The following is a 27569-nucleotide window of genomic DNA, read 5'->3' on the forward strand; positions in this document are numbered from 1 at the left end:
TGAATATTACATATCTCTGTATTTAATGTCACAGGGCTAACTGTTATCCATGCTTTTGCCAGGATATTTGCAGTAAGTTGGTGTCAAAATGCAAAATTAGTAATTAATAGAGTGAAGGAAGAAAAAAGGAGAGCTGTGAGTTATTGAAAGTGATGGGTATGATATATGAATATCATTAGCTCTTCCTTAAAGAACATTTATGTGATTATATGAATGCAAAAAGGCAATGCAGTATTTTAGTATTTCTCTAGTCACTGGAACACTCTGAAGCAGATGGACTGTGTGACTGATGATTCAATAATTGCACTCATTAAAAATGTTCACGCTTTTAATTTTTCCCCCTCACATTCTGTGAAGAGCTAAGGAATGAAATGGTTTTGTCATTGTCAGCAGATAGATAATTGAGTTTGCTTTGATTTCCTGGGGTGCCCCTTCCCCACCCTCCTGCTGTGGACTGACAACTCCAGAAGTGCAGAAGAAAATTTGAATCAGCCCCAACTGTCTTCAAGGACAGAAATATCACAGAATGATTCCTCTCTCCCTCTCCACATTCACTTGTGAGCACTCAGCCAGCAACCTACCTCGCTAGAAGACAGCATGCATTTGCTTTTCTGCCAAATTACCTCCTCTCATGATACAGTTACCTAACTGAAACTTTGAAAAAGAAGTCTTACCTCAAACATAGGTACTGGATGCCTTCTAATACTTCAAGTGTTACAAGAGCACATAACAATCTAACAAAGAACCATGCAAAAAATAGTGGGGGTAAGATAAGCAAACAGAGACTTCCAGCTGAGACAAGTTTAGCAGATCACCTACTAGCTCTGCCAGAGGGAGAGGGGGAGAACACCTGGTTTTGAATCATAAGGGTCCTAGTTTAAGTCTTTGTTCTAATGCTGATTATACATTACAGCAAGTCCATTCTCCAGATGAGGTATTACATTGGCTAGTTGAATCCACTCTAGCATCTTGACATCATCTGGCAGGCACAAGAGTCAGAGTAAATACAGCCGAGAACTTAATTCTATGCCTTTCTGCTCTTTTCCTGATGCACCTTGTGGTTATTACATTATTTATATTCTGGTAGTGCCACACCTGAGGCCAGGACAAGGACTCCATTGTGTTAGGTAGTGTACAAACATAGTGAGAGACTGTCCCTTGACACATACTTACATTCTAAATAGACAAGACAGACAAATGTGGGAGGGAAAACAGGCACAGAGAAGCAGAGCAACTTGCCCAAGGCCACACAACAGGTAATTGGCAAAACTGGGATAAAAACTCTAGTTCTCCTGACTCACAGGCCAGTCCTCCAACCACTACACCGTGCTACTTTGAGAGCGTCTTTAGTTTATATGATGACAGGTTTCAGAGTAACAGCCGTGTTAGTCTGTATTCGCAAAAATCACCTGATGATCACCCGATGATCACTTTAGATAAGCTATTACCAGCAGGACAGTGGGGTGGGAGGAGGTATTGTTTCATATTCTCTGTGTGTATATAAAGTCTGCTGCAGTTTCCACAGTATGCATCCGATGAAGTGAGCTGTAGCTCACGAAAGCTTATGCTCAAATAAATTGGTTAGTCTCTAAGGTGCCACAAGTCCTCCTTTTCTTTTTAGTTTATATTTAATTAAGACATTTAAACACAGGTGGGCTGGCCAATGGGAGCTGTGGAGCTGGCAGATGGAGGCAGCACACGGAGCCCCCTTAGCTGCCCCTCCACTTAGGGGCCAGAGGGACATGCCAGCCACTTTCTGGGATCTGCACGGAGCCGGGCACAGAGCCTGCCTGCCCTGCGGCTGCCAACCAGACTTTTAGTGGCCCGGTTAGCTGGCCGGAGCTGCCAGGGTCCCTTTTTGACCAGGCATTCTGGTCATTGGACCAAAGAAAGTGAGTGCAAATGACTCTATTCGCCTCCTTGGTTGGGGACTCATCTACAATGATAGGGACCTGAGCCGGAGTTCATGCTTCAATGCCTCTTATTTTTTTATACACAGTGGAACAGCGTCAAGAGGAGAGATTGAGACACGCCTGTTTCCCAAAACACCCCATAGTGCTGGGGCTTGAGGTAGTATCCTATAATGTGGGTGAGCAAAGCTAACATCACATCAGGCAGAGCGGGGAATTGAAGCTAGGTGAGTACCCCCACCACGGGGCTAAAAGTCATAAGGAAGGCAGCACCACCGCCTCCCTCATTTTGTGAGTCTAGTCCTTTGCTTTTAGGTTTTTTAAGTGACTGGAAACAAAAAGAAAAATTCAAGCTGAAATGCTGGTTTTGTCAACATAGTCAATATGCCAGCATTCAAAGAACATATCGTTTTGGTTTAAGCTTAACTGATTTTTTTTTTGTTTTTTTCCCCCCGAAAACTGCCCCAAATCAGTAATTCAACCAGCTTTACTTTTAAATTAACATCTTACAATAGTTTTGCTTGGTCTCAGGTTTAACAGTGTCTTTTGGTGACATTAATGCCCTGCTACCCTTTTCTGTTTGTTTGTTGCATAATATATGGAACCTGGCATTTTTCAAGAGGATGTAGCATGTACAGTGGTGCTGCATGAGCCCCTGTGAGGGCACAGGTGGGGAATTGGGAGGATACACACAAGGGATCTGTAGATTAGCATATCACCTAATTAGCTACATTCTGACAGCATCAAGAAGAAAATGTCAGTCAAGCATGTGCAACCCTAGTTGAAAGAAGTGGGTCTTTTTGGAAGTAGTATTGCACAATAGGTTTTATACCCAGCAATGAAATTAGAGATGGCTCAACCTCAAAACCCTCTATCCAAATATACACAATAGACAGGCGAATTTGGATCTGGAGCTGAACTTTTTTGGCTGTGTCCTATCTTTAAAATGGGTTGAAGTGTATGCTTCCTAATACACTCAAATATTGGGAAACTCTGGAGACAGATTCAGATCCACATACTGTGGTCTGGACCTATCTCTAATTGCAAGAATTGCACCTATAAGAGCAAATGACATGCCAACATTTTCAGCACCTTATTCTTCCCCCCCAGAGATACCCAAACTACAAAAAATTCAGATCCAGATTTCAAATACACCAACTAGCTTGGGATCCCAACTTTGGGATCCCAAGTTTTGATTTGAGCCCTTCTAAATATGAGAGTAGAAACTGTTGGAAACAGCACTGCAGAGAGGCATAAAATGAACCATAGATCATTTGGGGTAGCGTCTAGGGAAGGAAGTATGTGTCTGTAGTTGGAAGAGGGCTTGAAACATAAGCCCATGTATCAGAGGCCTGGTATGAGGCCTGAAGCCTGGACTAAAGTAGTCAAAACTTTTCTGATATAAAGCAAAGTTAAGTTGTAAGCAAGAGGCAGGCCCTGCTCACAGAATCTGGCAAGAACAGGGCTGATATTGCAGAAGCACACATTCCTAAATAGTGTTAGGCATAAGAATATATACGGAAACACATTTCAGAAAGGTGGTACCGGAACATCTCGATACCAAACACATTCCCCAAAGATAACAGGGACATACTGACCCATCCTAAAGATGAGATCAGGATGACAGCATGATGGATAGAGATGTTTTGATTGAACCAACATGTATAAGGTAATGGGTGGCACCCAAATACATCAGAGGGTGGCACCTAGATATGTCAGGAGTAATAGATAACTTGTTTGTGTCAGCGTATAAAGAGGTATGTCAGAGGGAGTTTCTTTGGCTGGTCTAGGGGATAATGGAAAGTCCCGCCATTAACTGAGCTAGTCCAGTGCAACGGGCATACATGTGGTAGTGTACCTGAAACCACGGAACGAAGATATTAGGACTGTGCTTCATTGACAATAAATCTGACCAAGTTCCTTCGCTATGAACTGAGTCTGTAGTTATTGGGCAGTTCGATCGGAGATTGCTGTATGAGCGATCTGGCTAGAGTCAGTACAGCATGCAGAAAGAACACACACACAGAGCCAACATCACAATGCCTAAGCTAGGGTAGAAATTGGCCAGTTTTGAATAGAATGTAGAACTAATTCTCAAATAGCATGCAAAATAAAATAGTGTTGAGGAGTGCAACGTCAGACATTTAATGGCATCATGCTCCATCTGGTAAGGATAGAAGTGGTTATGTAACATGGCAACTTCTCATGACTGCCAGTTGGGGAGGAAATGGAAAAAAAAACTTTGAAAATTAAAAAAAGGATGAATGAGAGAGGGGAAAAAAATTCCTACCATTTCTTTCCCTAGCTCAGGCACTTCGCATCACTCAAACCACGTTTGCTTCAAAGTACATTGGTGACTCATTGTTCATAATTAGTACCTACTTAGCATTACGATTGTTTTTGTGCATCAGTGCCCCCACATGAAAAAAGCAAATTGTATTTTAAAGCCAGATGTGACTGCTCTACAGTATTATTGCATAAGGTGGAGGGAGATGAAAAGGGGAAAACAAAAACATAAAAGTTGGCAAAGCAGAGACTATACAAAGAAAAACACAAATCTAGCTCTATTAACTAAAATAGTTCTCTTGTAACACCCATCAAGGGCAAAATCCATCCCTGTCCAGAGAGCCAGCACAAATCAAAGAGATTACACCCTGGCCATGCAAACACTTTAGGTGTGATCACTCAAACAAAACTGGATTTGCATATGTATTTGTGAAACTATGGTTTTCTACAAGCACTTTTGCAAACGAATAAGGGGCAAAAATAGTCAATTTGAACGTTTGCAGAAAAATAAATAGAAAGGGTTCTGCAGGGAGTTGTGGGGTATAGCTTTCCCCTCCTGCAAGAATTTTGAAGACATCAAAAATTTTCCCGATCTCAAATCCAGATTAAAAGTCAATATCCTGAATTAATTTACAAATAGAAAATTGGGGGAAGGGGGGAGGGGAATTGGAACAGTCAAAATGTTTTGTTCTGGCAATTTCTAAACATTTCATTTTAATTTTGATTTTTAAGCTATAAATAAACTTGGATTTCAAACAAAAACTCATTTTGGCAGTTCCTTCCCCCCTCCCCCCCCAAACTCTGAACTTTTTCATTCTGAGACTGTCAAAATGGGACATTTTGACATTTTAAAAACTGTCAAAACCAACACTTCTCTGCAAATAGTTTCAATTTTGACAAATTGGCTTAAAAAAAAAAGTTGTCAAAACATCCCACCCAGTTCAGTCAAGAATACCATTTTAGTGAATTCAGTTGTTAGTTACACAGCGCTGATTGGCACCTCACCTGCTAATCTCAGAAGAGAAACCAAAAAAATGCAGGGCTATGGCACTTTAGCTACCATCTCCCTGTGATGGATTTGGTCACAGAGACCCTTTTGGCACTGTCACCTGATGTGCTGGAATGACCTCTGAGCCCATTTTCTCTGACAGTTTGGGCGTCTAGAACACTGCCTTGTTGATACAGACACGCTGGTCTGTTCCAACACAGACCCAGGGTCTGAACCACGTGCCCCAAAGCTGCAGACTTAACTGAAAACAGCTGTAGAAGTGCTCCTGTCTCTAGCACCCAACTCCTAATGGGATCCAAACCCCAAATAAATCCGTTTTACTCTGTATAAAGCTTATACAGGATAAGCTGATAAGTTGTCCGCCCTTTAACACTGATACAAAGATACGCACAGCTGTTTGCTCCCCCAGGTACTAATTACTTACTCTGGGTTCAATAATAAACAAGAGTGATTTTATTAAGTATAAAAAGTAGGAATTAAGTGGTTCCAAGTAATAACAGACAGAGCAAAGTAAGTTACCAAGCAAAACATGCAAGTCTAAGTGTAATACAGTAGGAAACTGATTACAGATGAAATCTCACCCCCCCAGAGATGTTCCAATAAGCTTCTTTCACAGACTGGATTCCTTCCTAGTCTGGGTCCAGCAATCACTCACACCCTCGTAGTTACTGTCCTCTGTTCCAGTTTCTTTCAGGCATCTCTTTGGGGTGGCTAGTCCATCTCTTAAGCCAGCTGAAGACAAAATGGAGGGGTTTCCAGGGCCTTTTATATTCTCTCTCTCTCCTGGGCAGAAACCCCTTTGTTCTCCTGTGCAAAATCACAGCAACAAGATGGAGTTTGTAGCCACCTGGGCAAGTCACATGTCCATGAATGATTCAGCTTTTTGCAGGCCAACACCATTGTTTACATGTTAGTTAGAACAGTCCCAGGAAAGCTCAGATGTGGAGATGTGGTGTCTCCCAAAGTCCATTGTCAGTTAAGTGTTTCTTGATTGGGCACTTACTGAGAATAGTCCTTTCTCAAGAAGCTGACCAAATGTTTCACTGATGCTACTTAGAATCAAACACATTGAGATACAATTACATACCCAATATTCATAACTTCAAATACAAAAATGATACACACATACAGACAGCATAATCATAAGCAGCAAACTACAACCTTTCCATAGACACCCATTTGACCTCCTCTGTACAAGACCTAGTGCAACCATACGACCCTGGTTGTAACAATGATCTATACATCACAGTTCATGTCAATAATGTCACACTCACCTCTAGGGGTAGCCCTTCAAGACCAAGGTTGCTATGCACTGGTAATAGAGTGTGGACCAGTTGGCATTGTGTGGACAAATAAAGGACTTCAGTCTCCAGGACTGTCAACCTGGCACCTTTCACAAGCTCTAAAACTCATTCACAACATGGTTCGAGAGAATAAAATAAAGTCACATATATTCCTGTGGTAGTTGGAAATAAACCAATGAATTTGTCCTTTATAATTATTTTTAAAGCCATATTACCATAAGTCTCATTGTAGTGATAGCCACTGGGAGGAGACAACTAGACTTTCTACATTTTTTCATCCACTTCTGAAAGACATCAAGAATTTAAGAATAAAATTAGCTACAAGAACAACCTTCAGCGACCTTGTACCAGTATAAACTCTATGTGTAGACAAAGAAAGCTGTAATTTGCACTGGTGGAACTTACTCCCGTTTGACTCCAGGATAAGAAGGGCCGTACTGGGTCAGACCAAGGGTCCATCTAGCTCAGTATCCTGTCTTACAACAGTGGCCAGTGCCAGATGCTTCTGGTAGTTGGACGTTTAGGGATACCTGGATCATGGGATTGTGTCCCTGGGCCATCTTGGTTTATGCCCATTGATGGACCTATCCTCCATAAACTTAGCTAACTCTTTTCTGAACCTATGTATACTTTTGGCCTTCAAAACATCCCATTGCAACAGCAATGATTGTGCGTTGTGTGAAGCAATTCCTTTCGTTTTAAACCTGCTGCCTATTAATTTCATCAAGTGACCCCTAGTTCTTGTGTTATGTGAAGGGGCAAATAACACTTTCCTATTTACTTTCTTCATACCATTCCTGATTTTATAGACCTCTGTCATGTTGCCCCCTTATTGGTCTCTTTTCCAAGCTGAGCACTCCCAGTCTTTTCAATCTTTCCTTGTCTGGAAGCTGTTCCATGCCCCTAATAATTTTTGTTGCCCTTCTCTGTATCTTTTCTAATTCTAATATATCTTCTTTCAGACGGGCTAACCAGAATTGGACACCATATTCAAGGTGTGGCCATTCCATGAATTTATATAGTGGCATTATTATATTTTCTGACTTATAATCTGTCCCTTTTGTAATGGTTCCTAATATCCTGTTAGCTTTTTGGACTGCCACTGCACACTGAGTGGATGTTTTCAGAACGCAATCCATGGTGTCTACAAGATCTATCTTGCATGAGAACAGCTAATTTAGACCCCCCATCATTTTGTATGTATAGTTGAGTTTATTTTTTGCAATGTGCATTACTTTACACTTAATACTGAATTTCCTCTGCCTTTTTGTCACCCAATCACCAAGTTTAGGGAGATCCCTTTGTAACTCTTCACAATAAGCTTTGCACTTGATTATCGAGTAATTTTGTATCATCTGAAAATTTTGCCACCTCACTCTTCACCCCATTTTCCAGATCATTTATGAATATATTCAACAGCACTGGTCCCAGTACAGATTCTTGGGTGACCTTGCTATTTATCTCCCTTCATTGTGAAAACTGACCATTTATTCCTACTCTTCATTTTCTATCTTTTAACCAGGTTTCAGAGAAGCAACCGTGTTAGTCTGTATCCGCAAAAAGAAAAGGATTACTTGAGGCACCTTAGAGACTAACAAATTTATCTGAGCATAAGCTTTCGTGAACTACAGCTCACTTCATCGGATGTATGACATCCGATGAAGTGAGCTGTAGCTCACGAAAGCCTGTGCTCAAATAAATTGGTTAGTCTCTAGGGTGCCACAAGTACTCCTTATCTTTTAACCAGTTACTGATCCATGAAAAGACCCTTCCTCTTATCCCATGACAGCTTACTTTGCTTAAGAGCCTTTGGTGTGGGACTTTGTCAAAGATATTCTGACAGTCCAAGTACACTATTGACTGGATCACCCTTGTCCGCATGTTTCTTGACTCCCTCAAAGAATTTTAAAAGATTGGTGAGGTATGTCAACTCTTACCCAACATATCATGTTTATCTAGGTGGCAGATAATTTTGTTCTTTACTATAGTTTCAGCCAGTTTGCCTGGTACTGAAGTTAGGCTTACAGGCCCATAATTACAAGGATTGCCTCTGGAGACTTTTTAAAAAAAAAAATAGGCCTTACATTAGATACCCTTCTGTCATAGGTGCCGACTCCATGGGTGCTGTGGGGCTGCAGCACCCATGGGGAAAAATCAGTGGGTGTGGCACGCACCGGCAATCAAGCTCCCCCGGCCCCATCCGCTTCTCTCCCCTGAGTGTGCCACATCCTCACTCTTCCCCCCTCCCAGCGATTCCCGCTCACCACCTAACAGCTGTTTGGTGGTGCTTAGGACTTTCTGGGAGGGAGGCGGAGAAGTGGGGACATGGCACGCTTGGGGGGGGAGGTGGTAAAGAGGTGGGGCAGGGGTGGGGAAGGGGGTGGAATTGGGGCAGGGTGATGCAGGGGTGGGGCGGGGCTGTTGAGCACCCACGGAGCAGAGGGGAAGTCAGCGCCTATGTCGCCTGTCATCTGGTACACAAAGGCTCGTTTAAGCGGTAGGGTAGATACCACAGTTAGTAGTTCTGTAACTTTATATTTGGAGTTCCTTCATAAGTCTTGGGTGAATACTATCTGATCCTGATGACATATTATTTACTTTATCAATTTGTTCCCAAGCCTATAAACTCCACCAGTGCAACTCATAGCTTCCCTTGCCTGCACTGTGGGTCAGCACTGGTGCAGCTATATTGAAGGCTGAAAATGGGGCTAAGTGTCATTGTAGGTGAGATCTCAGAAAGCTTTGCTAGAGGCCATGCTGCAATCGGCAATTGCCTTAGGCATAGGATGGTGAGTCCCCCACCCCAGCTTGACCATGGGGTGGGTGGGGGTGGAAGTTGTTGTTGTTGTTGGGGCTTAAATGCCATTTTTGATTAAATGTATTGTAAAAAACTAAAACTATATTTTTAAAAGATTTGACTCTTCTGGGGAGCAGGAACTGGAAACCAATATTTTTGCACAAATACATCTTTAGGTCAGACTTAGTCTGTGTAATACTCTCCACTGGGGGCAGATTTGTTCCTGAGTTCAACCACTCTATTCTCTCATGAAGAATAGACCTATTAGGCAGAAAAAAGTCCACTCAAAACCTCTAGCTGATGTGGTGTTTGTTTGAAGTCCTTCTGTAGTTTACTGACATTTACATTTCAGAGGAAGACTCTGCCTGCACTTAGGGAATCTTGAGAGATTGCTAGGGCACCTTTTATGAGGTCCATTGATGTCAATCTCTACAGTCCAGTTGACAGATAGTATTTAGTAAGAGTAAATCATCTTCTTCATAGAGAAGAGCAGCAGAATATACTTAATATTGTGTTCCAGGACCATCAAAGAGGGGCTCTCTTCTGAAGTGTCAGGCTTAGTCCCCCCAGCTGTGTAACAGTATACCTTCTAAGTTTCTATGGGTCACCAGTTAAACATGTTTTCTTTTTGCTCGATTAAGCTCCAGGTTTACATATGCCAAAGTTTAGGAGAGCGTGTGGATTAGAGTGCACTTAGATAGGTTTTACAGTCCTCTGCCTGGGAGATATTCTTTGTTTTCAATGTCTCTTCTCCACTTGTCATACAACAAATATCTCTGTGAATCTTTTCCCTGCACTTCTGTTTAGTGGACTTCAGTGCTACCTGTTATTTCTTTAGGATGATTATGCAGTTATGATATAACCTTGCCTTAGGATATGCTGGCATTTAAAAATAAGTTTCTATATGCATTGCAGCCAGTGAGACGATGCCAGTTTCAAAATTGCCTCAATGGAAAATTTCTGCTGTAACTGATAGCAAATAAATAAAATCTAATTTGCATATAGATGTTTAAGCTTGCAACTCTATACTCCCCTGAGAGAGCTCTTGTTGTTTAACTGTGTGCACAGTCTGGCACTGGACTGGCCAACCCCTGATAAAAATTAAACTGAAACTTTTGGATGTCTGTGTGTGGCACATCTCCTTAAACGATCAATGTACTCTGGAAAAAAAGGGCAGGATAGTGCCACACTAAACCTCATTTAAAAGAGGAAGAAGAAAAGGGGAAGACGACAAGGGCAAGAGAAAAATAAATTGAACTGAGAATAATTAGATTTGATCTTTTTATTCATCAAGTGAGATGAGCTTTATTACAAATGTTGGGAGGGAGTTGATATTGAAGAAATACAGAATGTGTGTGTATGTGTGTGAGTGAGAGAGAGCGCGTGAACACAGATTGTCATTATCATGGCTGAAAGGATACTACAGAGGCCAAGATGGCTGAGCTGAGAAGAGAGGAGATGAAATGGAAGAGGGAGAGAGAAGACGTGAGAGAGAATTGGAAGACCAGACGGAAAGAAAGCTAGGCAGGTATGGAAGGAAGAATGGTACAGGATCTTCTTTCTTTCTTTCATATCCACGTTTGTTTCTTTTTAGTATGAAAAGAAGCACAGTTAGAAAACATACCATGTAGCTCAGCAACCATATGAAATTTTGTCAAGGGAAAAAATAGCTATAGTTGAACAGAAAAAATTCAAGTTTTACAATTGTTTTAGTAATTCTAATAAAATATATCCTAAAATTTTAGGCAAAATTACATATAGTAAAAGAGCATTTAAAGGAACTTTGAGGATAAAAATAGCTGGCATAATTGTAATAGCTGAATAATGTTTCACACGCTATAAATAGATTAACGATGCAGACAGTTAACATGGAAAGGTTTGATTCCTGTAAGGATCAGAGCTAAATCATTAAAAAAAAAGTCACATAGGACTGAAACCCAGGCTAGTTATTCACAGTTCCAAATTCTGGCATCAGTTACCCCCACACACAGAGGTCTCATTGAGTTTAATGAAAAATGTGTACATACCCAATGACAAAATGTATCCCTTGGTGGGGCATTTTGGGGGATGTTGAACAAAAATGGAAAAAGAAGTCCAAAATATTTCCTATCAATTACGTGACCAGTGTTTCTGACAGGATTACAGGCAAATAAAATGTTTACTGTTTAGTGCATATAGGCTACAGTGTTTGTGAAGCCATAGTAGTTTGGACCATGAAGTTATCAGTTTTCAGACACCAAGCAAAATCAAGCCTAATCATAGATTGACAGGAGAGAGACCGTGAAAACTCAGGTAATGCAAGAAATAGTACTGGTGATTCAGTAATTGGAATTTATTACATCTGTACCTGGCATGAAGCTAGAGATTATGGTGCAAGAGAATGGAAGATTATGTACTATATAATAGTGAGATATTACCATAATTGTTTCCAATGTACAAACTTGGATGGAGATAAACAATCACTGCTTGTTATGAAAACTCCTACATTTATAGAAAACTAGGGAATACACAAAAGGTGGGTTTTCCTCTATGTGGGCCTGATGAAACTCTCACTGAAATCAGTGTGAGTTTTCTATTAATTTTAATGGAAAGTGCATCAGGCCCAATGAGACCTAAATGCTCCTCTCCATGGGAAAGCTCATAGGATAAGGAAAATATCAAACACTCCACCAACAGACATTTGTAGGCTTGTTGCTGCATTCTTCTCTCAAAGGCTGGAATCTGCAACTTCAATTGAGGCAACCTTCAAATCCCACTGAGCCAGAGAAGCTTCTGGAAAATCAGAAGCCAACTGTGATGCTCCCTAGGCTCTGCCTGGCTACTAAGGTTTATCCTCTGCTGTAACTGTACTCTAATCCCCTCTAATGAACAGGCGGAGTTACTTTTGTTTAGAATAAAATTTACTCCCTTTTGTTTTCAGAGATTCATAGATCTTAAGACCAGAAGGACCACTATGATCATTTAGTCTGCCCATCTGCATAACACAGGCCACAGAACCTCACCCAGTAATTCCTACATTAAGCCCATAACTTCTGTTTGACCTACAGCATATCTTTTAGTGAGATATCAAGTTGTAAAGACATCGAGTGATAGAGAATCTACTACATACCTAGATTTTGAAAAGAAGGATGCCACATAGACAAGTTGTGTGCCTGGCTCTGTCCACCCAGGTTCTGGCACATGGCTCCTTCCCAGCTCAGGTCCAAATCCACAGAGCTCCTACAACTTAATAATTTCCAAGTGGTTTCTGTTTGTGTTGGAGGGGAAGGGGAGAAATCATGTTGCAGATATCTTTGGTCCTATTGCTGGTGTTGAGGGTCTTGCCTCCCCTGTCTCCTCTCCTTTTCTACCCCTCTTCCCTTCACTGCCCAGTGGAGGGGAGTATGACTGACAGAAATTTGGGTTTTAATCACTAGATTTAACCTTTCTCTACTATTGAGTGTTGCTGAGGGTCAGCGTTCCATTTATTTACTAGAATTCCCCAAACTGAACATTATCTCCCCCTTATTCCTTTGACAAATCCAACCCCATGGATGATAAGTATTTTGTCCTTTAATTTTTTTTCAGTCATGTTTCCATTTCCAGTAACATGACCCTGACTTTCATGGTCAAACTTATCTCCAGGCAATCTGAACAATTTCTAGAATAAGTCTATCTTGGCTAAAGTGTAGGAAGATCATTTCATCAAGCATGTGTAGGAATGGTGAAATTAGCACTTACAATAACATTCTCCAAAGGAACAAGGAGATCCATGTATAGCTTATGTCCAGGGGTTGTCTGACAACAGGACAGTGATGTTCTGCACATTTTTCAGTCTACATTTGATGTGAAAAGAAGTTTACAACAAAGAGTGCAGGCCAGGTCTGCCCTACAGAACTTAACTGATTATGTTATAGAATATTGTAGGACCCAATCAAAGCCATCTGCACTGTGGTCATAGTGAGTGCCAAAGGAACCAAGTTGAGTTAAGGAAATCCAGGAACCTTAATTCACCACTTTGTGTCTCATTTTTGTAACAATATCTGGGAGGTAATTTGCTACATCAAAGCAGGTTTTATTTTTTACATGGTTAAATAAAGTCTAAATTATTTTTTTTACCTAAAGCACTAAATGTACAATCTCTTGTAGAGTACAGATTTTGTTAATTTGAGGTCACAATAGCAAAACAAGCCTGCATATTGCTCAATTTGCAGAATCTGCTGCCCTTGAGGAGTTTTAACCCTGGTGAATTCACTGGTTTGGGAAAATTCATGGAAGTCAGAAGGTTCACAGATAAGAATGCTGCTCTGACCCTCTAAGTTCTTGTCATTAACATGTCATTATGCAAGTCAGGAACATTCCAGGCCATTCAAAGTGCACCTCCTGTCACTAACATGTCATTATACAAGTTGGGGACATTTCAATCCACTGAAAATGCAGCTCCTCAGATAATCTTCCTTGCCTGTCGCTCTGATTGTGTTTAACCGCCTTTGAACCTCTGCACTGGCTTCTCATTTTCTATTGAATCAAATTCAAGTTTTATACCCATCTTCAAGGCCCTTCACAACATAACCTTCCATGATTAACCACTTTTCTCTTATTGTTTCCAATCCCTCATGTCTGCTAGTGATACAAGCCTGAAGTGTCCATTTACCTGCATCTTCCACAACCTTCTTCAGTACACTTATAAAGTTTGCGGAAGATACCAAGCTGGGAGGGGTTGCAAGTGCTTTGGAGGATAAGATTAAAATTGAAAATGATCTGGACAAACTGAAGAAATGGTCTGAAGTAAATAGGATGAAATTCAATAAGGACAAATGCAAAGCATTTAGGAAGGAACAATCAGCACACATACAAAATGACTGCCAAGGAAAAGGTACTATGGAAAGGAATCTGAGTGTCATAGTGGGGATCACAAGCTAAATATGAGTCTACGGTGCCCAGAACAATGGGGCTCCAATCCTAACTGGGACCTTTAAGAACTACCAGACTGCAAGTAATAACTAATGCTTGAACATCAGATGGATTTCAATTCTTATTTCATCCACATTGGTAAATACCCTGCATCATTTGTACAGCACTCCTGAATACAGCATATAGTTTTCTCACTTTAGTTTAACAATGAAATTTTTGGAGTGCTATAGTTTTCATACCAAAGAATGAAGTCATACTGGTGTGTTAAGAAATACCTAGCTCTACTTGAATGACTATTTTCTGTGTTGTCAATCAGCAACATCAGGGAGAAGTGAGTTAAGTGGTGACTGAAAGAAACAAAATGTATATTGGTCTCATTATTTTCCATTCTAGAAATGCTAGTGAGACTCTCCCCATCCTGCTCATATAGAAAAGGAAGGAATCATGAAATGGTATACATTTAAGGGATTTCTGTTCTTATATTTTATCCCCATGGAGGAGTGGATTTTCCACACCCTTTCTTCAACAAAAAGGCTGCTAATGACAAGGATAGAATACATTTTTAAAGATCAAGTTAGTGGTGCTAATATTTTGCTCTTTTGGTGGATATGAAGATGCAGATGTTTGTCCCTACACTTAATTGTGCATTGGTTTCTCTGTGAGCATAATAGTGTGTCCCTGTGAGCCCACTGTACAGCTGTAATGTGAGGGAAACAATGTCAGAAACGGGCCATCTAAGCATGAAAAGTACCAGCATTATTGTTAGTCATTAAAGGAATTCTCAGGTTGTGATAGATCTTACCCAGACAATGGCAAAGGACTGTTTTAAATGTTGTAACTATTCAGTTTATATAGTGTGACAAAGTTCCTCCTCTACCTTGGTGGGTCCTGCGCTTATTGGTGGATTTGCTTGCCTCAGAGATTCACAGCAGCCCTCAGTTTGGCCGCTTTCATGGCTGAAATCTGCCATTCACTCAGATAACCTCATCACTGGCCAGCATGAGGAAAAGGAGAAGAACAACCCACGCAGTCTCTGCTGATCCACCATGTGGGTCAGGGAACAGCCCAGACATTCCCCTCTGGTGGAACCCACAGTCCAGGTCAACTCCTCCTGAGTCTGATCAGGAGTTGGGAGGTTTGGGGGGAACCCAGGCCCGCCCTCTACTCCGGGTTCCAGACCAGGGCCCTGTGGATTGTAGCTGTCTAGAGTGCCTCCTGGAACAGCTGTGTGACAGCTACAACTCCCTGGGCTACTTCCCCATGGCCTCCTCCCAACAAACTTCTTTATCCTCACCACAGGACCTTCCTCCTGGTGTCTGATAACGCTTGTACTCCTCAGTCCTCCAGCATCCTCTCACTGCCAGCTCCTTACATGCCTCTCCCTAACTGAAGGGAGGTCCTTTTTAAACCCAGGTGCCCCGATTAGCCAGCCTGTCCTAATTGATTCTAGAAGCTTCTTAATTGGCTCCAGGTGTCCTAATTAGCCTGTCTGCCTTAACTGGTTCCAGCAAGTTCCTGCTTGTTCTGGAACTGCCCTGTTACCTTACCCAGGGAAAAGGGATCTACTTAATCTGGGACTAATATATCTGCCTTCTATCACTCTTCTGTACCCCCTGGACCTTTTTATTGGGTCTCTGCGCCGTGGACCTGACCGACCCCCCCGCCCCTTCACCATGAGCAGGCTGCACGATCTGCAGCCAGTCCGCTTCCAGACCGCACCAAGGAAACATCCATACACGCTTGTGCTCCACACCCTTCATGCCCTCACCCTCGCGTCCTGCCCCTACACAAAGTGGCAGGACCTCCTGCTACCTCTAGAGGGTGAGGAGCCCTGGTGGGCCAGCCTATACTTCACCCTGCTCCCGAGGCCCACTGGGGATATAAGTTGGCAGCTCCTTCATGGGGCCGTGAGCATGGGCGTGTACTTGGCACGGTTTACCCCTATCCCGGACACCTGCCCCTTTTCCGGTGTGAGGGAAACCCTGGCGCACATTTACTTCGAGGGTGCCAGGCTGCAGCCTCTATTCCGGCTCCTCTTAGACATTTTGTTAAGATTTTGGTTGCACTTTTCCCTTCACCTTTTTATTTATGCACTCCCTATCCATAGCCCCACAAAGTCACGGGACCTCCTTGTCAACCTTCTCCTGGCCCTGGCTAAAATGGCCATCTATAAAATCAGGGTGAGGAAGTTGGCCAATGGAGTCTCCTGTGACTGTGGGGCCTATTTCCAATCCTCCATTCGTTCACTTATCCGGGCAGAGTTCCTCTGGGCAGCGTCCACTGACTCCCTTGATGCCTTTGAGGAGCTTTGGGCACTGTCTGGGGTTCTCTGCTTGGTGTCCCTGTCTGTTTCGCTTCATTTGACCCTTCGACCACACTCCTGCCCTTGTTATTTCATTAGTTGTCCCCTTAATTGTTTGGTCTCCAGGTCCTGTGGATTCCCCTCTTAGACTGGGGGGGATCCTTCAGCAGTGGGCGGGCTTTGCCCACCCACTTCCTGGATCCCAATAGGATCACTCTTCTGTAGGCAGCTGGCCTGACCCTGTCACAATAGTTTGATATTAGGTTTTGCTATTTCCATATTTTCTGTCATTTTTTTTAAAAAATGAAAGATTTTTCTCTTTTACGCTAAAACTTGGCCCTTTAAAGTGTTATAAACTTCATTGCTGCATGATATTTCTTAAAAGAAATACCAAACATTTGACCTTGCTGAACAATTTCTTACATTACAGTTGATCTTCTTTAAGAGATTGTGTGAGAGCTCCTGCTGTACAACAAGGTGACTATAAATCAAAAAAACAACCCCTCCCCGCCCCCCAAAAAAAACAAAACAAAAAAATCCACATAAGAAAGAGCCCAAAGCTCAAATTTCCATCCTTCAGCAGCAGCAACATATAAAGGAAAGCACCTCCATTAGGACCAAATTGTACAGCCCTTACTCTCATAGCTGTGAATTTACATGAGTGAAGTCAATGGAATACTCATGTGAGTAAATGCATAAGTGAAGGCTGCACAGCTGATAGGAGAAAGAGTAAAGGGAATGTGACAAAATATCTGGCTGCTCCAAGGAGGCATGAAAAATTTGGATGCATCCCCAAACAGGCATATTAGGAGGTTCAAGTTTTGGGTGGATATTTTTATGACTAATTTTCCCCGCCCTCAAACATAGCTAATCTCTAAGAGGGATTGGAATCTTGGGTTGTTTATGCAAACCCTTCATGAAATCAATAGGAGTACATGTGTGAGTAAGGCTACGTAAGGGTGTGCCTGATCAGGCTCCTTGCTCTGGAAAGAGAATTAGCCATCTCTTAACCTCAGGTTTACTGGAAAGGGAATGTCTGAGCTCTTTGCTCAAACGAGTCCATGACTAATCCTTACCTGGGAATTAAGTATAACAGAAAACAAAAGAGTTAAGACAGTAATAGTAAGGCAGCTGAGAGTTAGCTGCCTGGTACTGCAAATGGATTATGCATGTTTATTTGAGATTAATATGAAAGAGCTATAACATGGCCTGGGCTTTACTGAAATAGTAATTAACGTGGTTTTTATTTATACCCTGTTTTCAAAATGTGGGTGACTTTGTTGCTTGACAGTGGAGAGACTAATGGCACTGACTGTGACCAGGAGCCACTGTCACACATACAGGTCTTTGAATGCACTTCTGTTTCGGCCTCAGCATTCTGTATCTCTGCTATTCTACTCCTGGATCTCTTTGCAACAGAAACTGCCCACTGCACAGGACTTGTGGGGTTTTTTTGAACTGTGATGTAGGATTAAACTACTAAAACTATTTCTGTCTGGCCATCTAATCAGAGTTGGAAGCCAGGTCTGGCAAAAGTAGAAAGCAATTTTATTAGAGTTTTAACTTTTAAAATAATGGCTATAATAATTCTTACCAACTTGACAGGGGCACTATGAGAATTAATGGGCAAAAGAACATTGAAGGTCTTGGGTGAACAGTGCTATTAATTTATTATAACTTGAGCTCATCACACCTGTTATCAGTAAAGTTTGAACATGTTTGCATTGTAAGCCTCTGGAAGTGAGCTGTAGCTCACGAAAGCTTATGCTCAGATAAATTGGTTAGTCTCTAAGGTGCCACAAGTCCTCCTTTTCTTTTTGTGAATACAGACTAACACGGCTGTTACTCTGAAACCTGTTTTTACACGGTCATCACTTCCTGAAACATTCATCTCTTGGGCAGAAATGCTTCATGCTTGAGCACTGACTAATGATGAATTTTTTACAAAATGGTTGAGCAACCTCTTTGCAGCTGAACTAGGGTTATGGGACAAAAATACACTTCTGCCACTATAAAAGAAAATCAGAACCAACCATACAACTAAAAACAGCTTAAAATGTGAAACTTAGTAGAGACATTTCTCATGCAGGACTTATGTTTGGTTTGGCTAAAAAATTATACACAAGAAGCTGTGGGAAAAGCCACTTTTGAGTATTTATTTTATTTCTCCCCTGTATATATGCACATTAGAGACAAACCTCAGAATTCAGCACAGCTTAATGAAGTCCAGCTTCCTTGTCTGACAAATGGACTGATCATGGGCAAACCTCCCATTGACTTCAGTGGGAGCTACATCACGCTCCTTCTCCTTGGGTGGCACAAGCAAGGGGATGGAAAAGACAGAGGCTACTCTTGGGGCAGTTTCCATGTGCCCACCAACCCACCACACTGTCCAGAAAAGAAAGCCTATCTTAACTTAAGGGAGAGAAGAAAATCATGTGCTTGAGGAAAACCCCCAAATCTGCACGTGCACCCTGGAATACCCTGCGATTATGAAGCCTTTTTTTTTTTAAAATTAAAGCTGTTTGCTGTGAAATTACCGCCATTCCAATGTGCTTCAGCCGTCTTTTTAATCAAGTGTTGCAAAAAACAAACAGCAGCAAAAACTGGAAATCAACTCTCCCCTACTCCCTTTGCCGTAATGAGGTGTGAACGTCAAAGACTAATTGAGACTACTTTAAACAACATAAGAAGTCTATGCAAAAGTTAAAGTTCCAACAGCAACATTAAATTGGCCAATTTGTAAAGTTCTAGTACTTTCCTTTCTATGTTTCTGTAAGAAGTACATTTTCAAAGTGCTGAGGTCTAACCTCCATTTTTGCAGGTACAATTTGCACTCACAGAAGTGCACTATGGGTGCACATTAAAATGCTTGCACTTCTAGTTGCCTGAACTCTGCCTACAATCCTTCTTTCTGTGGGTACAAAATAGGATTGCAAAATGTAGGCATATATTTTATTGGGTCAAAAGTAGAAAGCCACCTTTTTGAAGGCCTAGTCCAAAATGTGTAGCTTCATAGTCGGGAGTTAAGACTTGCTTTCCATTAGAATCAACATTTTGACCTGACTTCTCACCTTCACATTCCTTGCCAACAGGCACACCTTTAGTCAGACCAAAACAATCCTTCTGATGATTTTATTTAATAGTTTGAGGTGGGAGAAGTGGAAAGGAGGACAAAGCACTAGTTTGGAAAAAAAAATGAAGAAAAAGAAGAATTACAAAAGTTAATAGGTTTCAGAGTAGCAGCCGTGTTAGTCTGTATTCGCAAAAAGAAAAGGAGTATTTGTGGCACCTTAGAGACTAACCAATTTATTTGAGCATAAGCTTTCATGAGCTACAGCTCACTTCACTGGATGCATTCAGTGGAAAATACAGTGGGGAGATTTATATACATAGAGAATATGAAACAATGGGTGTTACCATACACACAGTAACGAGAGTGATCACTTAAGGTGAGCTATTACCAGCAAGAGACAGGCCAGTCCTTGCTTACAGACAGCCCCCTAACTGGAAGCAAATACTCACCAGCAAGCACACACCACACAACAGAACCACTAACCCAGGAACCTATCCTTGCAACAAAGCCCCTTGCCAACTGTGTCCACATATCTATTCAGGGGACACCATCATAGGGTCTAATCACACCAGCCACACTATCAGAGGCTCGTTCACCTGCACATCTACCAATGTGATATAGGCCATCATGTGCCAGCAATGCCCCTCTGCCATGTACATTGGTCAAACCGGACAGTCTCTGTGTAAAAGAATAAATGGACACAAATCATAAGTCAAGAATTATAACATTCAAAAACCAGTCAGAGAACACTTCAATCTCTCTGGTCACTCGATTACAGACCTAAAAGTTGCAATTCTTCAACAAAAAAACTTCAAAAACAGACTAACGAGAGACTGCTGAATTGGAATTAATTTGCAAACTGGATACAATTAACTCAGGCTTGAATAGAGACTGGGAGTGGATGAGTCATTACACAAAGTAAAACTATTTCCCCATGTTTATTCCACCCCCCCCCCCCCCGGCTGTTCCTCCGACTACTGGAAATGGCCCACCTTGATTATCACTACAAAAGGTTTTCTTTCCCCCCCTCCCTCCGCTCTCCTACTGGTAATAGCGCACCTTAAGTGATCACTCTCTTGTTACAGTGTGTATGGTAACACCCATTGTTTCATGTTCTCTATGTATATACATCTCCCCACTGTATTTTCCACTGAATGCATCCGATGAAGTGAGCTGCGGCTCATGAAAGCTTATGCTCAAATAAATTGGTTAGTCTCTAAGGTGCCACAAGTACTCCTTTTCTTTTTACAAGTTAATAGCTGTTCTAACTTATTTTAGGGATGTCAAATAAAAAATTCTGTGTCCTAGAAACTTCAGGTTTGTGTCACTTAATTGACCTTAGAGAGGACTGGTGCCATTTTGGAAAGGCTAGTCGGGTATCTTTAGAGTTATTCAGTCTGGAGTTTGTGAACCTTAAACTGCTCTGTTTGATATGATGCAAGGAGTAAAAATATCTTCATTAGAACATACAGCGATTACAAGAGTTCCTGGAAGTGTAAAGAGTGAGGAAGCAGGAATATACCTTGAAACGGAGCTGAAGGCTGGGAGAAAGAAACCCTGGATTCTATTTCCAATTACATCACACTGTTTGCTCCCAATTACTATTATTAGAGCAGGACAAAATGTATTTTTCAGTGAAACAATTTAGATGAAAATGGTTTCTTTATTTGTGGATTTTTGTTTTGTTTGCAGTGAAAAACTGAAACCTTCGAATTTCCTCACAGAATTCTATTTGGTTGAAATAGACTCCCCATCCCTCCACAAAATTATTATTATTATTTTTTTTTTAAACACACACACCAGCTGTGACACCACAACATATTCTGAGCTTTCTGGAAGGCACAGAGCTCAGAAGACTTAAGGACTATGTTCACACAAAGGAGGCACCTTGTAGAGCATGCCAGCAGGGTCTGTGTGTAGCTGATAGAGCGCAGCAAGTTAGTGAACTTAACAAATCACACCCTCGGGCACGTTTTGCACTATGCAGACAAGCCCTAAGTAGATATGGCTTGCTCAATGGGCTACGCTAGAGACAGAATTTACTTTGGTTTCTGCTTGTTCAACCTTAGGACTGGTTAGCACAAAGCTTCCAAAGTTGTGACCAGCAGATATGGAACTGCCAAGACCTGGGCCAGCTTGCATACAGATGTCAAGCTTGAGAGCAACTAACAAGGAGCTTCCATGGCTGAGTCTGGCTGTCACAGTGCTTCCAAGCTACATGTAGGCTGCGGCAGAGCTGATGTGTTTGAGTCAGTACCAATTAGATTGAAAAAACAAACAAAATATTTTTTGCACTTTATAATACACTAAAATGTTAGGGAATCCTTATGAAGAGCACAGAAAGTGTCTGACATTGAATTGCAAGAACAAGGACAATAATATGAAAGATTTTATAACAAGTTGCTATGGTTCAGTGAACTATATTTTGTCTAGCTAAAATTTCTCTTTACAGTGTAATCTCGTTATGACTTGATTTCTGAAGAGGATTATTTATGGACTTCTTGTAGAGAACTGTATAATCAATAGTACATAAACAAAGCAAAATCTATACTGTACACAGCTGCCAGACTCTCTCAGATTAGAGATAGCCTAAAAAAAAAGAGAGACTAATTTTTAAAAAAATGCTTCACAAAATGTGTGTGCAAAAAATACATTTACTTTGTGGTTGCATATGCAAATTGAATATTAGCATATCCAAAAATTATGCATTCTATTACCCACTTACATGTACAATTGCTAGTATCACTCTTTCCCTGGACCACATTGTCATTATGAATCACTCTGAATTGCCACTCTCAAGGACTATAGCCATTGGGCAGAAAGAATAACTATAGCCTTGTAGTTATGGCACTTGCCTAGGCTGTGAGAGACCCAACTTCAAGTTCCTCTGTCACTAACTATTTTATAAAAAGTGGAACAGCTTCAAGAGGTGAGATTAAGAAAGCATTACACCAGAATATTTAGTAGTCCAGGAGCTAAGGTACTGCCCTGTAAAGTAACAGATGCAACTTCAAATCCCTTTTTACACATCTGGGAGAAAAAGGGAATTGAATCTGGGTCTCCGACATCCCCGAAGAGTGCTCTAGCCAGTGGACTTTAGGAGATGTAAATACCACCCTACCCCAGTTCTATGAACCCTTTGCTTTTGTCAAAATGCTGCAAAGTCTAAAGACAATGTTTGGGATTGAAATGATGTGTTTTCACCAAACGAAAAACGTCAATGTTTTGGTGAAAACTATTTCATGAATTCATATCAAGTTCAGAAATACTTTCAGTTGACCAAAAACTGCATGTTTCAATGAGTAAACTATTCATCAGAAAATTTAACCTCTCTCTACTCATGGCACAAGACATTATGGCAGCCTTTGTTTGATTGCTGTTACCAGAGTATATTCAATGTGTACATTTGCAAAATAAGGATATTAATAGTACCTACCTCACAAAAGTTCTGTGAGCCTTAAGGGCTTTCAGATCCTCAGAGAGAAGTGGAAAGTACCCTGTTCTTAAAAAGAAAAGGAGTACTTGTGGCACCTTAGAGACTAACCAATTTATTTGAGCATAAGCTTTCGTGAGCTACAGCTCACTTCATCGGATGCATTCAGTGGAAAATATAGTGAGGAGATTTATATACACAGAGAACATGAAACAATGGGTGTTATCATACACACTGTAAGGAGAGTGAGCACTTAAGATGAGCTATTACCAGCAGGAGAGCGGCAGCTCTTGTCCCCTAATGCCCCTACTCTACTTGCGCTATATTGATGGCATCTTCATCATCTGGACCCATGGAAAAGAAGCCCTTGAGGAATTCCACCATGATTTCAACAATTTCCATCCCACCATCAACCTCAGCCTGGACCAGTCCACACAAGAGATCCACTTCCTGGACACTACGGTGCTAATAAGCGATGGTCACATAAACACCACCCTATACCGGAAACCTACTGACCACTATTCCTACCTACATGCCTCCAGCTTTCACCCAGACCACACCACACGATCCATTGTCTACAGCCAAGCTCTACGATACAACCGCATTTGCTCCAACCCTCAGACAGAGACAAACACCTACAAGATCTCTATCAAGCATTCTTACAACTACAGTACCCACCTGCTGAAGTGAAGAAACAGATTGACAGAGCCAGAAGAGTACCCAGAAGTCACCTACTACAGGACAGGCCCAACAAAGAACATAACAGAACGCAACTAGCCGTCACCTTCAGCCCCCAACTAAAACCTCTTCAACGCATCATCAACGATCTACAACCTATCCTGAAGGACGACCCATCACTCTCACAAGTCTTGGGAGACAGGCCAGTCCTTGCCTACAGACAGCCCCCCAACCTGAAGCAAATACTCACCAGCAACCACATACCACACAACAGAACCACTAACCCAGGAACCTATCCTCGCAACAAAGCCCCTTGCCAACTGTGTCCACATATCTATTCAGGGGACACCATCATAGGGCCTAATCACACCAGCCACACTGTCAGAGGCTCGTTCACCTGCACATCTACCAATGTGATATATGCCATCATATGCCAGCAATGCCCCTCTGCCATGTACATTGGTCAAACCGGACAGTCTCTATGTAAAAGAATAAATGGACACAAATCAGACGTCAAGAATTATAACATTCATAAACCAGTCGGAGAACACTTCAATCTCTCTGGTCACTCGATTACAGACCTAAAAGTGGCAATACTTCAACAACAAAAACCCTTCAAAAACAGACTCCAATGAGAGACTGCTGAATTGGAATTAATTTGCAAACTGGATACAATTAATTTAGGCTTGAATAGAGACAGGGAGTGGATGAGTCATTACACAAAGTAAAACTATTTCCCCATGTTTATTCCCCCCCCCCCACACCCACTGTTCCTCAGACATTCTTGTTAACTGCTGGAAATGGCCCACCTTGATTATCACTACAAAAGGTTTTCTTCCCCCCACTCTCCTGCTGGTAATAGCTCATCTTAAGTGCTCACTCTCCTTACAGTGTGTATGACAACACCCATTTTTTCATGCTGTGTGTGTATAAATCTCACCTCTGTATTTTCCACTGAATGCATCCGATGAAGTGAGCTGTAGCTCACGAAAGCTTATGCTCAAATAAATTGGTTAGTTTCTAAGGTGCCACAAGTACTCCTTTTCTTTTTGCGAATAGAGACTAACACGGCTGCTACTCTGATACCCTGTTCTTATTTATTTTCCTCTCGGAACTCAAGATAGAAATTACAAAGAGCAGCACAGAGAGGCAGTAAAGCACCCATGAAAGTTACAAATGGGGAATGTTTTGTATTTTTCAGCACAGTAATCCATTAATAATACTTTAGATATGATCATATGATGTAATACAGAGTGCAAGTCTTAGTGTCTGGATAATTAAATGAACATTTTTAAAATGCATTCTGGATAGCAGTGAGGGATTATGCATGGATTGGTTTTAATCTTTAGAAGATCAGATAGAAAATTTTTAATCTTTAGACTGCTTGTATTTAACCTTATATAAAATGTAAACTGCCAACTTTTGGGACTAAAAAATAAAAGGGGCCATAAAAAAAGTTTATGCTGCAAGTCACCTATAGAAAAATCTCTACATAATAAGAGATACATATGATAGAAGATGCTCTGTTATCTGTAAGAATCTGTAGTTTTCTATGGGCTTGCTTAGATACCTCTCTGCAGGAATAATGTCTAATGCAGATTCAAATGTCATTGATTTCCCCACAGGATCTCTCAGAATCCACAAATACCCTTTCCGCAGGGAATTTCACTTGTCAGTGGTCATCACGGCACAAAGTAGAGTTTATATTCTGTGCTCTTTAATTAAAGATAATTATGCAAGTTAAGAAACATACTTAGATGGTTGTACTTTAATCAACCCTTTGCTCTACCTATTAACCATTATCAAAGTTACTTAACAGTGTGTTTCTGTGCTAGATGACACTACAGAATAGGCCTGTATGTGAAAGGGAGCACTGAGTCATGGTATATAATTATAACTTTACATAATCTAAAGCAGGTAAAACAGCCAGGGCTGCATTCAATATTTTCAGAGTAATAGCAAGATAGTAGACATCCCATTAAAGGGGTCTGTCTTCAAGATATTTGGGGACCCCCAATGAGGTTAGTTTTGACCCCTCAAGATCCCAATTTCATTGTTACTTCACCATTCAACCAGCAAACTCCATCTTCCTCCTTATCCATGCTCTGGATGCCTGCTAGCCCTTCAGAGCAGAAGGAAGCTTTGGGGACTGTTGTAAGAACTGGAACTACAAATTTACTCTAATGGTGAACTCAGTTGTAAGAAGTGAGGGAAAGTTCATAAAAAGTCACAATAACCTACAACAATAATGTTGATGGGAAAAGGTGCAAAAAGGAAGGCAGAAAGACTGAATTAGTCCAAAGGAAGAGGCCTGCTGATATAACTCAAGGACGGTGTTAGGCTTATGCCTGGGAAACAAGAGAAGTGTTGGCCTGTTGAAAATTAAGCCTAAGTGGCAAACAAAATAAAGAGAGGATGGACAATTCCACCCATCAATTCCTTTTGGGATCTTTAAAGGAAAAAGAACTTGTGGGGAAGACTGCCTGCAAGCTGAGAGACAGGAGAACAGGAAAGAATGAGCCATCATGGCTGCCAACCCCACAGTTTCCTGGGATCCACACACAGTCAACCTGTGGAACTCTTTGCCCAAGGATGTTGTGAAGGCCAAGACAATAATAGGGTTAAAAAAAAAAAAAGAACTAGGTAATGGAGGATAGGTCCATCAATGGCTATTAGCCAGGATGAACAAGGATGGTGTTTGCCTAGCCTCTGTTTGCCAGAAACTGGGAAAGGGCAACAGGGGATGGATCACTTGATGATTATCTGTTCTCTTCATTCCCTCTGGGGCACTTGACATTCGCCACTGTCGAAAGACAGGATACTGTGCTAGCTGGACCTTTGGTCTGACCCAATATGGCCATTCTTATGGAATCATTAAACCTTTGTCATCCTGATTCTGAAAGATATCCTGATCAGAATGGGTCAGAGAGAAAGAGCGTGAGAGAGCGAACCAGACAGCATCACCACTTCCATCAGTTCTAACTAAATCCAAATGACCACCTTGGATGTGAGACTTTGTCACTCCCCCCTTAACCTCCCTCCTCACCCCTTATTTCTCATCTTTACTATCTCTCTCCTTTTACCTTCTATCGAAGGGGAGTCCGGCTTACCCAGCCAAGGCTGTATATTTTGCAACATTGCTGTAAGCCTATAACCAGAAAATAACAGAACGCCACTAGCCATCACCTTCAGCCCCCAACTAAAACCTCTCCAACGCATCATCAACGATCTACAACCTATCCTGAAGGATGACCCATCACTCTCACAGATCTCGGGAGACAGGCCAGTCCTTGCTTACAGACAGCCCCCCAACCTGAAGCAAATACTCACCAGCAACCACACACCAGAACCACTAACCCAGGAACCTATCCTTGCAACAAAGCCCCTTGCCAACTGTGTCCACATATCTATTCAGGGGACACCATCATAGGGTCTAATCACACCAGCCACACTATCAGAGGCTCATTCACCTGCACATCTACCAATGTGATATATGCCATCATGTGCCAGCAATGCCCCTCTGCCATGTACATTGGTCAAACCGGACAGTCTCTATGTAAAAGAATAAATGGACACAAATCAGACGTCAAGAATTATAACATTCATAAACCAGTCGGAGAACACTTCAATCTCTTTGGTCAATCAAGATCTAAAAGTGGCAATACTTCAACAAAAAAAAACCCTTCAAAAACAGACTCCAATGAGAGACTGCTGAATTGGAATTAATTTGCAAACTGGATACAATTAACTTAGGCTTGAATAGAGACTGGGAGTGGATGGGTCATTACACAAAGTAAAACTATCACCCCATGTTTATTCCCCCCCTCCACCCCTCAGACGTTCTTGTCAACTGCTGGAAATGGCCCACCTTGATTATCACT

Source organism: Lepidochelys olivacea, assembly GCF_965140295.1.
Source record: "Lepidochelys olivacea isolate rLepOli2 genome assembly, chromosome: 5".
Lineage (NCBI taxonomy): Eukaryota > Metazoa > Chordata > Testudines > Cheloniidae > Lepidochelys > Lepidochelys olivacea.